A 13,013-nucleotide genomic window follows, 5' to 3' on the forward strand; every position below is an offset into this window, starting at 1 on the left:
ACTGTGCAGCCCTCCATTATGGTTCCTCTTTCTCTTTTCCAGTTTGTACTCCCACTTTCCTCCTTTGCGGTTCAGGTGTCCACAGAAAAAAGAGTAACAGATACGGAACCTTTCCTTTCCTATGAACTAATTTATTCCTGCCGGGGGAGGGCAGCACAGCTTCACGCGTGCTGCAGGGTTCCGTGCCCTCTCTAAACTCTTCTCTATTTTCGAATTTTTTAGCACGGTTATTTAAGAGAGCATTGCACCGCGATTATCGATTCTGGGGTATCTCTTTCAGCTTTCCCTCCCATCTTCCTCCCTTCTCTTAAGGCGGGTTACGATTGTCCACAGAAAAAGTGACAGATACAGTGCCTTCCCTTTCCTATAAGCAAATTGTTATTATTATTATTATTATTATTATTATTATTATTATTATTATTATTATTATTATTATTATTATTATTATTATTATTATTATCCGACAACGGAAGCAAGCAGGCCCCGGCTTTGGGGAAGTCGTGAAAGCTGTGAGCTCAAGCATAATGTATACAGTGCCAGCTCGTTGAGCTTCACTTAGTATTTCAAGCGGTCTTTGTCGCTAGTAGTGAAGTTGCCTCTATCTTTTGTAAATACGTTTCTATAATGTTTGCTGCTACTGTTATTAAAGTTTAGCCTGTTGCTCCGAGTGCATCGTCCTTCGTCTCCCCGTGTCAACTGCACGTAGAGTCGAGGTGCACAAGAGGAGAAAAAAAGAGACGGACATATCAAGCCTGATACTACTGGAGGGGTGAGGCGAATAAGTGGGGATAGGTGCGATGGCACATGGCGATTCGACCTTCGGCAGCAGAGGTCATAGGGAAATGCCTGTAAAGACTCCCGCAAGATCGTTGTGATCGCCACGTACCAACGCGTGTACTATACGGGGCTGTTCGCGGGGAGGCAGATCGATGACAGTTTCCCTTCATGCCCGCATGTCCGGGTGCCCAGCCGGAATTAAGGAGAAATTATGGATTTCTTTGGACGACATAAGGACCCCAGCATGTCCATCTAATATCTCAGACATTTCCGTACCACGTTGCCCAGTTACCGTTCGTAAGTTACCACCCAACATTGACATAAAATTCCGCTTTAGCCAACCCACGCGAACGCGCCCGTATGACATAGGCGTAGAGTACCTTACTTGGCATCCATGCAAGTGCCCTCGAAGGTTGATTCCTATTCCACCCTCCCACCTCTAATAATAATCCCAATTTTTCAGCTACTTCCAACTTTACAAAACCCATGAACGAAAAACTGCTCGGTCATGCCACATGCCAGAGCCATGCCGATAAAACAAGATTTTCTGCTGAATGGGACCTTAAACGGAACCTTAAATTGTTCTTGCTAATGATGCGTAAAATGTTCCTGTATGCGAACCGTCATGCCGTTTTCGCCAACGACCACTAAATAATATTTAATTGAATTTTCTTTTCTCGCCAGTTGTGGTTTCAGGAGCCGAAAGATGGCTGTGACGTCACAATCAAGTCCCAGGTCACGCATGGCATAAAAAAACAGCGATACAATAGCTTGCTCTTCACTTGTTGTGGTTCCTATTTTTGAGGCAAGCTGGCTTTAGCATTGCAATGAATTCAACCGACACAGGGACGCTTATATCGCCGCTTTTTTTCAACCGTCATGTGACCTAATCTTGATTTTCACATCACAGCAATGCCGCAGCCTTTGCTCGTTTGCTGAAACCGAAGCAGGTGAGAAAAGAAATTCGATTACAAATTATTCAGCGTTCGAAGCGTCCGAATATCATGTGGTGATCCGTGTAAAGTAATACCTTATACGTATCATTACAAATGATAGAAGATGAACCCAAAAATTAGGTGTCTATACTCTTTTAAGCTCCTTTAAGCTCCGCCTTTAAGGACATGACGCGATAGCGATACTGGCTCCCATCTGTAGGTTCTCTTACGTTTTATCGCTCCTGTGTACGACATCCACTTTGCTAACCACTTAACCTCAAATCTCTTAATTTGCATCCCCATTATCTCGCACATATTTATTAGCATGCAGTTGTAAGCTACTCGGTTATGTGAAAGACCACTAAACATTATTATTTGTAAAGCTCCAATTTAACCAAGCCGCACGAAGGAAGAAGAGGAGGAGGAGGTGAAAACATTTATTTACACAGAAATGATTTGGGACAGGGAGGTGCGTATGGTTGTGGAACATGGGTGGCAGACCCTATTCTGGGACGCCATTGTCCGCCGCCGCTGCCCGAGCTCTCTGGACCAGGGCACGCTGGGCCTCCAGGTCCGAGCTGGACAGGGCCGCCTCCCAGCCCTCCTTAGTTGGCTGTTTTATAACTTTTATATTTGTATTTTTTCTGGCAGGCCCCCACCATGTGGGGACCTGCACCTACCCGTGAATGTCTGGAAGGTTTGTTAACGTCTGCTATTGCTTTACACGGCCCACGGCCACGGCCCACGACTACTATTGCTTTACATCTCTCAAATAGTTTCATAGTGCCCTTCTCGTGCTTTCAAAAGGGCAAAGAGGGCAGTGCCTCCCGAAAAATTCAATTTATTTGTTGTCTCATTTGCTGAGTGTTAGTAGTTGCGTGTTTGTGTTCTGTAAAGCTAATGCTAATCATTACTGTCGCGTGAATCTAATTGATCGCATTTGGGTCCTTTTATTGCGAATGCACTATTTCACGAGGTCTAAACGGGCCTTCAGGATGTGCGCGACATGTACTGCGCCTTTCCTTTCCCGTAAACCAATTATTACTATCATTATATTTTTCAGGTGTCTCCAGAGAGCGTGTACTTTCCTTATGAATTGACTCACGCCACAATTCATCCCCACTTGTCAGCAGGAATAACCTTTCCCATAACATCGTTTGTATTTCAGATTATAACGCATTTTGCAAAGCTATTGTTTCTCTACGAATGTTTGTATGCTTGTAACTATGATAATATTTTCCTTTACTTCCTAAGCATGCGTTGTAATGTATCCCCACTGCATCTGAACGTATTTTCTTCTGCTATTTCTATATGATTGTATTTTTTTCTTGTTATTTCTGTATATATTGTACTCTTATGCATCCCCACTCCCCTCTGTAGTGCCCCCGGGCCCTGAAACAGAAAACACAACAGAAAATCAGTGGCAACAAAAATACCTCCGTGATTCCGGCGAAGCTTCGTCATATCTCCCGAACTCTCTGGTGTGGCTCTGGGTGCCCTCCACAACCCCTGGCCTTTCAAAGAAGTTTCTTGCTCGCTACCACGGGCCATATAGGGTCCTCCAGCAAACATCTGCAGTCAACTACGTAGTTGAGCCCGTCACGCCCTCTGCGGACTTGCGTCGCCGTGGTCGTGAAACAGTTCACGTGAACCGATTGAAGCCATTCTATGACCCCTCTGTGCTTTCCGCGCCATAAGTCGCCAGGATGGCTCCTTTTTTTTTTACCCGGGGGGGAAATGTACTGTGATAGTCAGCACTTCAGCCATCAACATGCACCAGTGCGTTGTGCGACGAAGACAAAGAAGAAGTACGCTGGGCTCGCCGTTGCAAGGTCCTCTCCTCACAGCTCTCCATCTGAGCGTCAATAAACGCCCTATTACAAAATAAATAAATTACTAATGAAAACATTAGTAGGGTGTGTAAAAGTGATAAATAGCGATGATGGTAATTAATGACAAATACTAATAAAATAATGATAATTCATTGTAATTACTGGGATAAAAGAATGAAATAAAAACTAAAAATAACAAGAAAATAAATAAAATAAAAATAAATTTAAAGATAGGGAAATAAAAAGGAAAAAAGCAAAACACTAAAAATTTAAACAGTAAAAATTACAAAAACGCGGTAGCGCTAATGCTTTCGCATTCTCCCGGTGCAACTTCTGCAGTGACCTCTAAATATTAGTGCTAACGCATTATTTCACGATGTCTAACCGGGCCTTCAGGAAGAGAAATCAAACTGCGCATGTCAGCCTATGCCACCTTTTCGATGTTGAGGCTTCCGGCTTGGCTACTATGGTGCTCACCGTCACTACTTAATTAAATCACCCATGTCTCACCAGCGTTCAAGTGCAGGAGATGACACGTAGTTGGTAAGGGAGACCCACGCTGGCAATTTCTTGAGGAAGTGTTCACGCAATCAGCGGCTAAGATGGGCAAACACAGGACACGGGTGTGGGGCACAGAATTCTTCCCGTTTTCGTACAGCGCAGCATCGCTTTTCGGCCTTCACGCAGGTGGCTGCATGTATTCCGGATTGTCTGAAAGAATTCTCTGGGTCGCACCCTCTAGTTTCCTAGCCTTGCATTCGTCCCTGTTTCAGCTTGATAAGATACGTTTGCTGCAGACGACTGAATGCCGTTATGTGGTATTTGGCATCCACTTTTCCAGAGATGACTTTCAAGCACTGAGGTTCACTGACATCGGGAATCTCGTGGAAGGAAGGGTTTCCTGCCCACTTTGCGTCGGGACGTAATGCCATAGCTTGTGAACTCCCACGTTTAATCATAAGAGCCGCCACAACATGCTACTCTTGTGAGGCGTTAGAGTCGCCTACAGCGGGTTACCAGTTTTGGTGAATTACAGGAAAGGACTGGGCGTTTGGAATGCAGTTGGGGTAACAATGTATCGATCATAAATTCGCGCAGCGTCCGCGACTAGCAGAAGTGTATGCAGCCGACGAATAGATATCAGGTTAGTCAGCTGCGCTGTTGATTCAAAACTAGGACATTTGATTCCCAGGCTTGGAGGTTGCTGTCAAAGATTGATATTGTATGCCTTGGGATGTGTCGGCCCTTGACAAATAGTTTAATTCTGTAGAGGCTGCAGCCCCTGCAGACGCCCCATTTGAAAAGCACGCCTGCACTACCCAAAACTAGCAGCGCCACTCTAAAAAAAAAAAAAAAAAACCTTAAAAAATATTTGATGATGATGATGCCCTTTGTAACGGGTGGATACGGCATTAACAAAAAAAAAACGACACCAAAGCAAAAAAAAAGGACAATCACAAGAAAAGAAAATAGAAAATAAGCATTGTCCAGAGTTGCGCGACAGTACATTCGTTTCAACCCATCACTGCTGATCACTACACCGATTACACCAATTACACCAATCACCGTCCGTGCTTTGTCAGTTGCCATAAGAACATTGGTCGCCACCTCTGGCGCAGCCGGTCTTTGGTTGTCCGCACCCTTACTTACTAAGGTTTCTCTATTTTTTTAAAGGTAGCGACAACTACACGAGCGCCCTCTCGAGGGGTCCAGGGGCAGCGCTAGCAGACGACGCGTGGCACTCTTTCGAGCGTATACCAAGCGTATACCTCGTACTCATGAAGCCGCGCTCGGTGCACACATAAACCGGTGAATTCAAGATTTTTATCCTCTGTTGCTCAGGAAACTTCAAAAGACAGGAATAATAACTTAAACATGCGTGTGCAGCATAAACGTAAAAAAAAAAAAAAAAAACGCGTGCGTTAAACGAGCCAGCTCATTCTTCTGAACCATTCTCGACTCAGTACAGCGGCTAGAAAACTGCTCATTAATTATAATTTGACATTAGTAGCGAACTTGAAGTAGAAACGATATTTCAGTAAACTTATTGGGCTCGTTTCCTTACTAAAAATAAAGTAGACTGCGAGTTTTCTGCAACTTTTGGGAACGTCGTTGCGCACAGAGCTCTGATGAAACAAGGGCGTCATTGCGTTTGTAACTGTTCGGGTATACTCCGTTATACACACTTTTTTTGGGCTCGAGTTTAATTCGTTTACAGTATTCCAATAGCTTTATTTTGGAGAAAAAGTCAGTTTCTTTGCAACTGTGCATTACCAACGCATGTATATCTTCCAACAAATACAAAAAAAAAAAAATCGGGTATGATGTGATACAAAGCTCACGGATAATGTTTCCTGACTTTTCTATTCTTTATTTGCTTTATATTGTTTTCCTTATAGCCTGCCGGTCAATAATGTCACCAGTAAGCTTGGATGCCGCCTTTTCAAAACTTGACGAGTCCCTGTGCGCGATCAGCGGAACTTGTTTGCATTCGATGTAACGGTGCGAGACTGCTCCGTTAAAACAATGGCCCAATAGCGTTTCACACACACGGTTTTTTTTTCTATGGTACAAAGTTTTGCTTGTATTTTTTTTTAAATTTTATACACCGATATTTAGCATAGGCAAATTTTGACTTTCCATTTCGATCACTTTGACACATTCGCACCCTCCTCTTTTTCCAATGTTTCATTTTTCATTTATATCAATTAACTGATCAATTGTAGGGACTAAATTTTCGTAATAAGCATAATCAAGCATTGGCTTTCCATTCTGAGCATTTTGACAGCATTGATTCCGCGCGTAATATTGCAGTCCTGATCTGTTCGGGAAAGTAAGGGGGCTCGAAACGGCAGTGACTGTTCACTAGACATCCACAGTACAAGTAACGAATACATAGTCATAGCGTCCTTGATATTTTGCTCATGAAATAGCATATTCCCAAACAAAGGCCATCCCGGGTAAGCGAACGGCTTTTTAAGCAGACAGAAATCACTTCGCATAGTCGGATGTTTTCCGTGGACATGAAAATCTTACGCCCGATTTCGTGAGGCCATAGCTTCCTTCTGTTCGTATTATCGTCACCGCGAAGAATGGAAAATGACTTGTGCGTCTTCCGCACTGTTCCGGCAGCCGTAAGCACAGCAGCCCGACGCAGCCACATGTCACGCGCACGCTTCAAGATTTGAGTTCAGAGATGTAATTCTTGCGTCCGCTTAAACATTAAGCACTGCATATACACTCCTAAAGATGCAATAGAGGCATGTGAAGTACGTTTTGCTTAACTAATCGGCCAATATCACGCTGGCAAGCGCAGACCGCCATGCATTTCAGCGGCGCAGCGAGCTCTGCTGGACCCTTTGGGCGGAGCTTGGCGGCGGAAAGGTCACGTGCAGCCAACCGGCCTATCGGAGGGAGGGGCGGCTGGATCAAGACCTGTCGCTACCTTTAAAAAATAGAGGAGCCTTATTACTTACGGCGCTGCAGCGCCACTCCGCGCCACTCCGTTTCATACTTTGCAATTCGGCTTCACGCGTATTTCGAGCCGGACGCGGAAGAGTGTAGACGCACGCGGCAGTGCTCCATGACAGTATATAATGGCGTAGCCGGCGACCGTTACGACTCTTGGCAGATCCAAACGGTGACGATAACCAACGTTGGATCCAACTAATCGCTCTGCTACTCATCGCATATAGTTGGTACGTCCAGTTATCTCTTTCACAAGTATAAAGCATCTGGCGGCAAGTTGTGTAGCCGAGAACCGTATACTTTCTTGTGGGGTTATGTGTCCGAGCAGAGCGCGGGAATTCGCGCGCGTTTCCCTCCAATTTCACTGGATGCGAAAGATCACTTCAATGAGGCTTGTTGCCGGTTAATTAGGCTATAGCTTTGCACGAAACAGGCTTTTGCCATTTAGATAAGCCATTAGCGCCGTTTAGTATCTTGCAACTAATGAGAATCGGGTGCCCCTCGTTACCGGCGAGAGATTCTGATTTCGTGCTTTATCCTTAAGGCATCTGTTTTATAGCGTGCCTGAAATGTTCACTGCCTTTGTGGTTATTACAAAATCATTGTCACTGTGTGCGAAAATACCGGCTTTTGAAAAGGAAAGGGCCGTTTTTCCTCTTTTTAATGAAATATAGCGTGATGTTTGAAACTTTCTCTTGTGATGTTTTTATTGTGGTTTACCATTCATTCAAATTTCTCTTGCAGCGGAGAACGTGCAAGCCGAACAAGTAAGTTGAGTCGAAAGCCGAGTTGTGCCTCTGTGTTATTTTGTGGCGACTGTTGTAACGTGTAGACTTTCCGTAAATGCCCGATTCTTTTGTTGCTGTGCTCACTGCACCATCTCCACGTGTTCAGTATATTACACACGTGTACACATAATATGTTGCACGTAGTAGATGTGGAAGGCAAATTAATGCGCATGGTGATTGTTATGAGCGTTGTTTCTTGTCCTAAGTGGCGATATTTTTGAGGCTTGACTCGTTGGAGGTAGGTCTGCCAACTTCTGGCGCGGCCGCATTGTATAAACGTAGAGTTGAGTTACGTTCCCCCCGTTGCCGTGCCTCCCTTTTGAAAGATGCGAATACCATGGTTTGGTTAGGTTTTAAAATTAGTCAAAGGGGATGCCGTTAGTTAATCAAAAAACGTGTAACTTTTTTAACAAGACAAGGGAGACTAGGACAGTACAGATCTACAACTTACAGCAGAATGGAATCGTACGACGAAAAAAAAAAAAAAAAGTCCCATAATTAAGCAACAATACGCTTGCGCATACCTTAAAACAAATTGTTGATTGTCAACCGTAAAGAAAAAAACAGCGTTAATATGCACTGACATCAAACAGTACATGGGTCGGTGGCTTTTCGTCTCCATCGAAAAGTGGCCACTGTGGCCAGGATCGAACCCGCGCCCTTGGGGTCAGTAATCACACCAGTACCGCTGTTCACACCAAAACGTATACAAGTTTAGTGCTGCTCGTTTTTATTTCCATTCTTACATCTCAAGCAGTTAGGTACTGCAATGACAGCGAATCTAACCTGACCAAAGTGGCTGTTGTTGTTCTGCCTAAATGCAGCTGTTAAGAGGATTTTTTTTTTTTTTTTGGTGTCTAGTGTTTTTTGCAAATAAGTGAAACTGTACCTACAGTTCAGTCCAGGTGTATCAGTAATACTACAGTGCATTGCACAATTACATGCATTCTGTAGAATACTTCTCTCAGCTAAACCGCTGAATCATTGCAGCTAAAATTTCGTACACAAATTTGGTTGGCAGTATTGTTTTATACCATATTTGTTTGGGTTACTTGCCTGATTCAATCAGAAGTCAGATGTTCCTGTCTATGTGGCGGTGAAGCAAGAGAAGCTGCTGCCCAAAACAATGGTACCGGCAGTGCTATCTATGCTTCTGTCAGGAGCTCTGTCACAGCAGAAGGGGAGGCGATGGAAGGTTCTTGCAAATGACAAAAGATGGTGCCAGCGCGCGGGGGCAGTGGCTTTGCTTGTTTCTCTGCCGCCGCATACGATAGGAACATCCAGCTTCATCTGGTAGAATTAGTTAAGTGCCCCAAACAAATTTGGTACAAAAAATACTGCCGACCAAGCGCCAGTTCTGTGCGAAATTTTAGCTGCAAGGATTCAGCTGTTTTGCTGGGAGAAATAGTCTACGGCATGCATGTAATTCTGCAACGCGCTGTATATGAAATCTTATGAATGTTTATTTTTCTGTTTCCTTTTTTGTTGCATTGGTCAAATTATGTTGTTAAAATACTTTCGTGGCAGTTATTATTCTGGCTGGTTGTTATGGACAGTGATTTTCTCATTTTGTTGGAACGCCAGCATGAATTTTCTTTCTTTCTGGACAGAATTTGTCACTAGCTTGTGTAATGCATACTCTTTGCACGCACAGCCTCTGTCATCTTGATATGCCATTTGTTGCTTGTTGTGTGGGACTCTTTTAGGCTGCTGCTTTCAAAACAGAATGGAAGGAATTATAAAAACATCCTTGATTGGGCAGCACTGCAATATTTCTCAACTTCTGCTCTATACCAAAAGACCAGTTCATGCTTGATGACATGTTTTTAGTTAACATACTCATGCAGAGAGTTGATCTTGTTTGCATAAGTTGTTTATTTTTCTTTGCGCATGCTTATTTCTGCTGGGCATTTCACAAGAGGGCTCTAGCTCATATCTGTGGTAATTGTGAAGCGTTGTAGCCGCATTTTGTTTGATTTTTCATTCAAAATTTTCTTATTGATAAAAGTATTGCAGGGACTATATTGTGTTTTTTGTTTTGCATTAATGGACAGGCATGCTTATAGAGTGCAAAATTTCGATTGAGCCACAAACTAAAAGTTATTACTTTTCTACTTTGCTGGTTTTTCCGCAAAGCGTTAGCATTGTCACGAGGTGTTGTGGATTGAACTCCTGTAAACAAGTAGTTTCTCCGTGATGGTTTTTGTGCAATATATCATTTTCAAATTAAACCCTAATTCTACAGTACAGTGTATTGGGAAAGTTGGAAGTAGTCCTATTGTGGACTAGCTCAAAAGAGATGGAGAGGAAAGAGGAGACGACACGGGCGCTTTCGAACAACTGAAGGTTTATTGGAAAACACAGGAACTATGAGAGGTGAAAATGCGCGAAACCAAAAACAAAGCACTTATCAAGGAAGGCTATATTGTTTCCCTGTAGCGCAACAGATGGTTTCACCACACACGTGGCCTGGGTCTTAGCAGTGCAATAAGGTTTCCCTGCCTATCTGGCTGTGGCTCTAGTAATTGATCGTTGTGTTTTGCAAGTCGGGAAGGCAAAGGGTGCCACCTTTATGGTCTTTGCATTCACGGCAGTGCTGCACGAGGCTATAAGAAGGGATTTTTTCACATCAAGGGAATTTTCATGCAATTTCAGTCTGATGTCTATGTACCTGCCTGTTTGACTATCATGTATCTTTCCGCATGCCGAAGGAACCCTGTGCACGATGCCTTTTTCGCAGTCCATGAACTTGTCTGCATGTGACAAAGAGGACGACAGTCCCTTCTGGAAGAGACTGGCTCCAGCTTATGCACTGCAGCTCACACTTTTCCAACTTTATTGCTGGTGGAGAACCAACCTGCATATTGTACTGCGCTGCGATCATCAGATGATGCGAGAGACTGTGTAGACAAATATCTGATTTCTTCAGCTTGATGAAACATGGAATTTGTATGCTGAAAAATATTGTGAGCACAAAATGTTATTTTATGCAATGCAGAAAAACAACTGCAATAGAGGCTTTACAAAAGTTAGCGCCATCTAGTGAAAGAAACAGAAACTGTGCGCGGCGGCCATGTTTGCTTAGTCCGCCCGCGCCTCCCATCGAGTACGCTGTCAACGTGCGCCTTCGTAGAACCCGTGCATGTACCGAAAGTGCATTGGAATGCTCACAAGCGATTGTTTCATTTTTTTAACATCACAGCGGTTGCTGTTAGCTCCAAGCTCTATTCGGAATGATGCCAGCATGTTGTTGCGTGCCCTTCTGCAGCCAGCGCACCGTCATAGACGCGCACGGAATCAAGATATACGCGTATATGCGACCGTTCGTTTGCAGTCCTAATCGGCTTTACAAGGGTCACTTGCATCATGTAAAGCATTACTGCACGTCCCTCTCACTGGGAGCTAGCTCACAGAATGTGCTATCACCTAAAACAGCAAGGTTAATTGTTTTGCGCGCTATGGAGCCTTGTGAACTTGAAGGATAAGCTTATGCTGCGATGGAGGACACGGGAGAAGGAGCAATGCATGTGTAACGAATGCTATTGTGCAAATACGTTCTTTAAAACATTTTGTACGTAGGTTACATTTACCATTGTGTATTTGATTTAAGACACGCGCATGATTACCGAAACTACTTTTTACAGTCGTACGAAATGGTAGTCCTTGGTGCGGAGAGCAATACGGTTGTCTAGTGCGCCCGAGGTGCGTGTTTCACGCTGCAAAAGCAAGCGGCTGCCAAACCCGCGGCGTCTAGAAAATCGGGAAAAGATGACATCCCACTAGTGTGTTGTAACATGCTCACGTACAGCCTGTTTCGACTGGTCCACGTCCAGAGTGCGCAGCTTAGGTTTTATACCTGCCAGCGCGGCCGATAAAATAACGAAGCGTGCGCTTCACTTTTGTGTTTTTTCGAGTCACCCGATGGTTCGCTAATTCACAGCTACCTGAAATTCACTGGAATTTTTAAATATGTCGATTTCTTGTTTATTTCCTCTGTCAGAAAGTAAACATTTGAAGCCGTAATCTCATATGAAAGCGCTGACATTGGAAGCTTCGAGGAACTCTGAGCAGGAAGAACTCGGCTGAAACGAAAAGAAATTTGAAAAGTCAACTCACATTACTGCGAAGTGTTTGTGCTTTGTGCAACTGGCTGTGTTCATAAAATCAGATTTATATTATATCATGTCGTTATAGAAAAATTAGGGGGTCACTTAAGCTCCGCCGTTAAAGGTATAACGCGATAGTGTCTCTCATACACACACACGCACGATGGTTTTTTTCTTCGCGTGTTATATTTTAGCTCTTTTATTTATTTATTTTATTTACCAAATACTGCAGGCCCTAACTGGGCCCTAGCAGGAGGGGCGAAAAGAATACAATGCAGTGAAATATGAATTCATCAAAAGTAACATACTACACACAAGTGTAGTATGTTATGTGTTATGTATGTTATATTTCTATGTTATGTATGTTATGTTATATTTCTATCATTTCTTTATTTATTCTTATTTTATTTGACGTTTTATATTTTTATACACCAATACGCATGCGTCAGCAACAATCTGCTTTCCATTCTGAGCAATTTGACACTTTTGAACACATTCTTCAATTATTTCAAATAATCAATTACACATTCTAAATTTTCTTCCTTAGCATCACCAAGCACTGATTTTTCATTCTGACACCTTTAAACCCTTACTTTCCAATTTTTCCTTTTTTTTCGTTAATTTCAGCAATTGATCAATTAATTACAAAGGTTTTATTAACTCGTCATCGCCTATCGCACATCAATCAATATTCAATCACTGGAAGCACAAATTACCATGGCACAATTTTTTTTACGCAGCCCCCGATTATTTCCGAGACTAATGCCAACTACTGCGTCGACGGCATGGGAAGGAAAGTGCTAAGCGCCAGTACAACTTATGTCAAATTACGCATGCTCCTTTTATCATAAAATAAAATGCATCCTCGCTCATTTCACCAACCAAGTATCTTCCAGTGGGATGAGCGACGGTGATTGCACAAACCAAGCAAACAAACTCGCGATGATCTCTCATAGGCATTTAAGTAAACAGCAAAGGCGCACAGACAAAAAAAAAAAATCCACATTACAGAATTCTGGATACTGTACCTGGATAGGGATGACGCTGCGGATTGCCGGGGGGGGGGGGGGGGGGGGGGCATGCACGACTCGTAGAGCAATCTGTAAC

At 43.4% G+C, this 13,013-nt stretch overlaps 1 protein-coding gene across 2 annotated transcripts in view; it reads left to right on the forward strand.

Moving 5' to 3' along the window:
* Window positions 1–7,035: 7,035 nt before the first annotated feature.
* The window catches only part of LOC146201985 (uncharacterized), a 110,771-nt gene continuing 104,793 nt past the window's right edge, over window positions 7,036–13,013 (forward strand). For both annotated transcript variants that reach the window (XM_084587883.1, XM_084587884.1), the window contains exons 1-2: window positions 7,036–7,242; window positions 7,757–7,779. The gene's annotated coding sequence lies outside the window, so the exon portion shown is untranslated. The remainder of the gene's footprint in view (window positions 7,243–7,756; window positions 7,780–13,013) is intronic.

Source organism: Amblyomma maculatum, chromosome 1 (assembly GCF_055883805.1).
Source record: "Amblyomma maculatum isolate TAMU_Amacu chromosome 1, ASM5588380v1, whole genome shotgun sequence".
NCBI lineage: Eukaryota > Metazoa > Arthropoda > Arachnida > Ixodida > Ixodidae > Amblyomma > Amblyomma maculatum.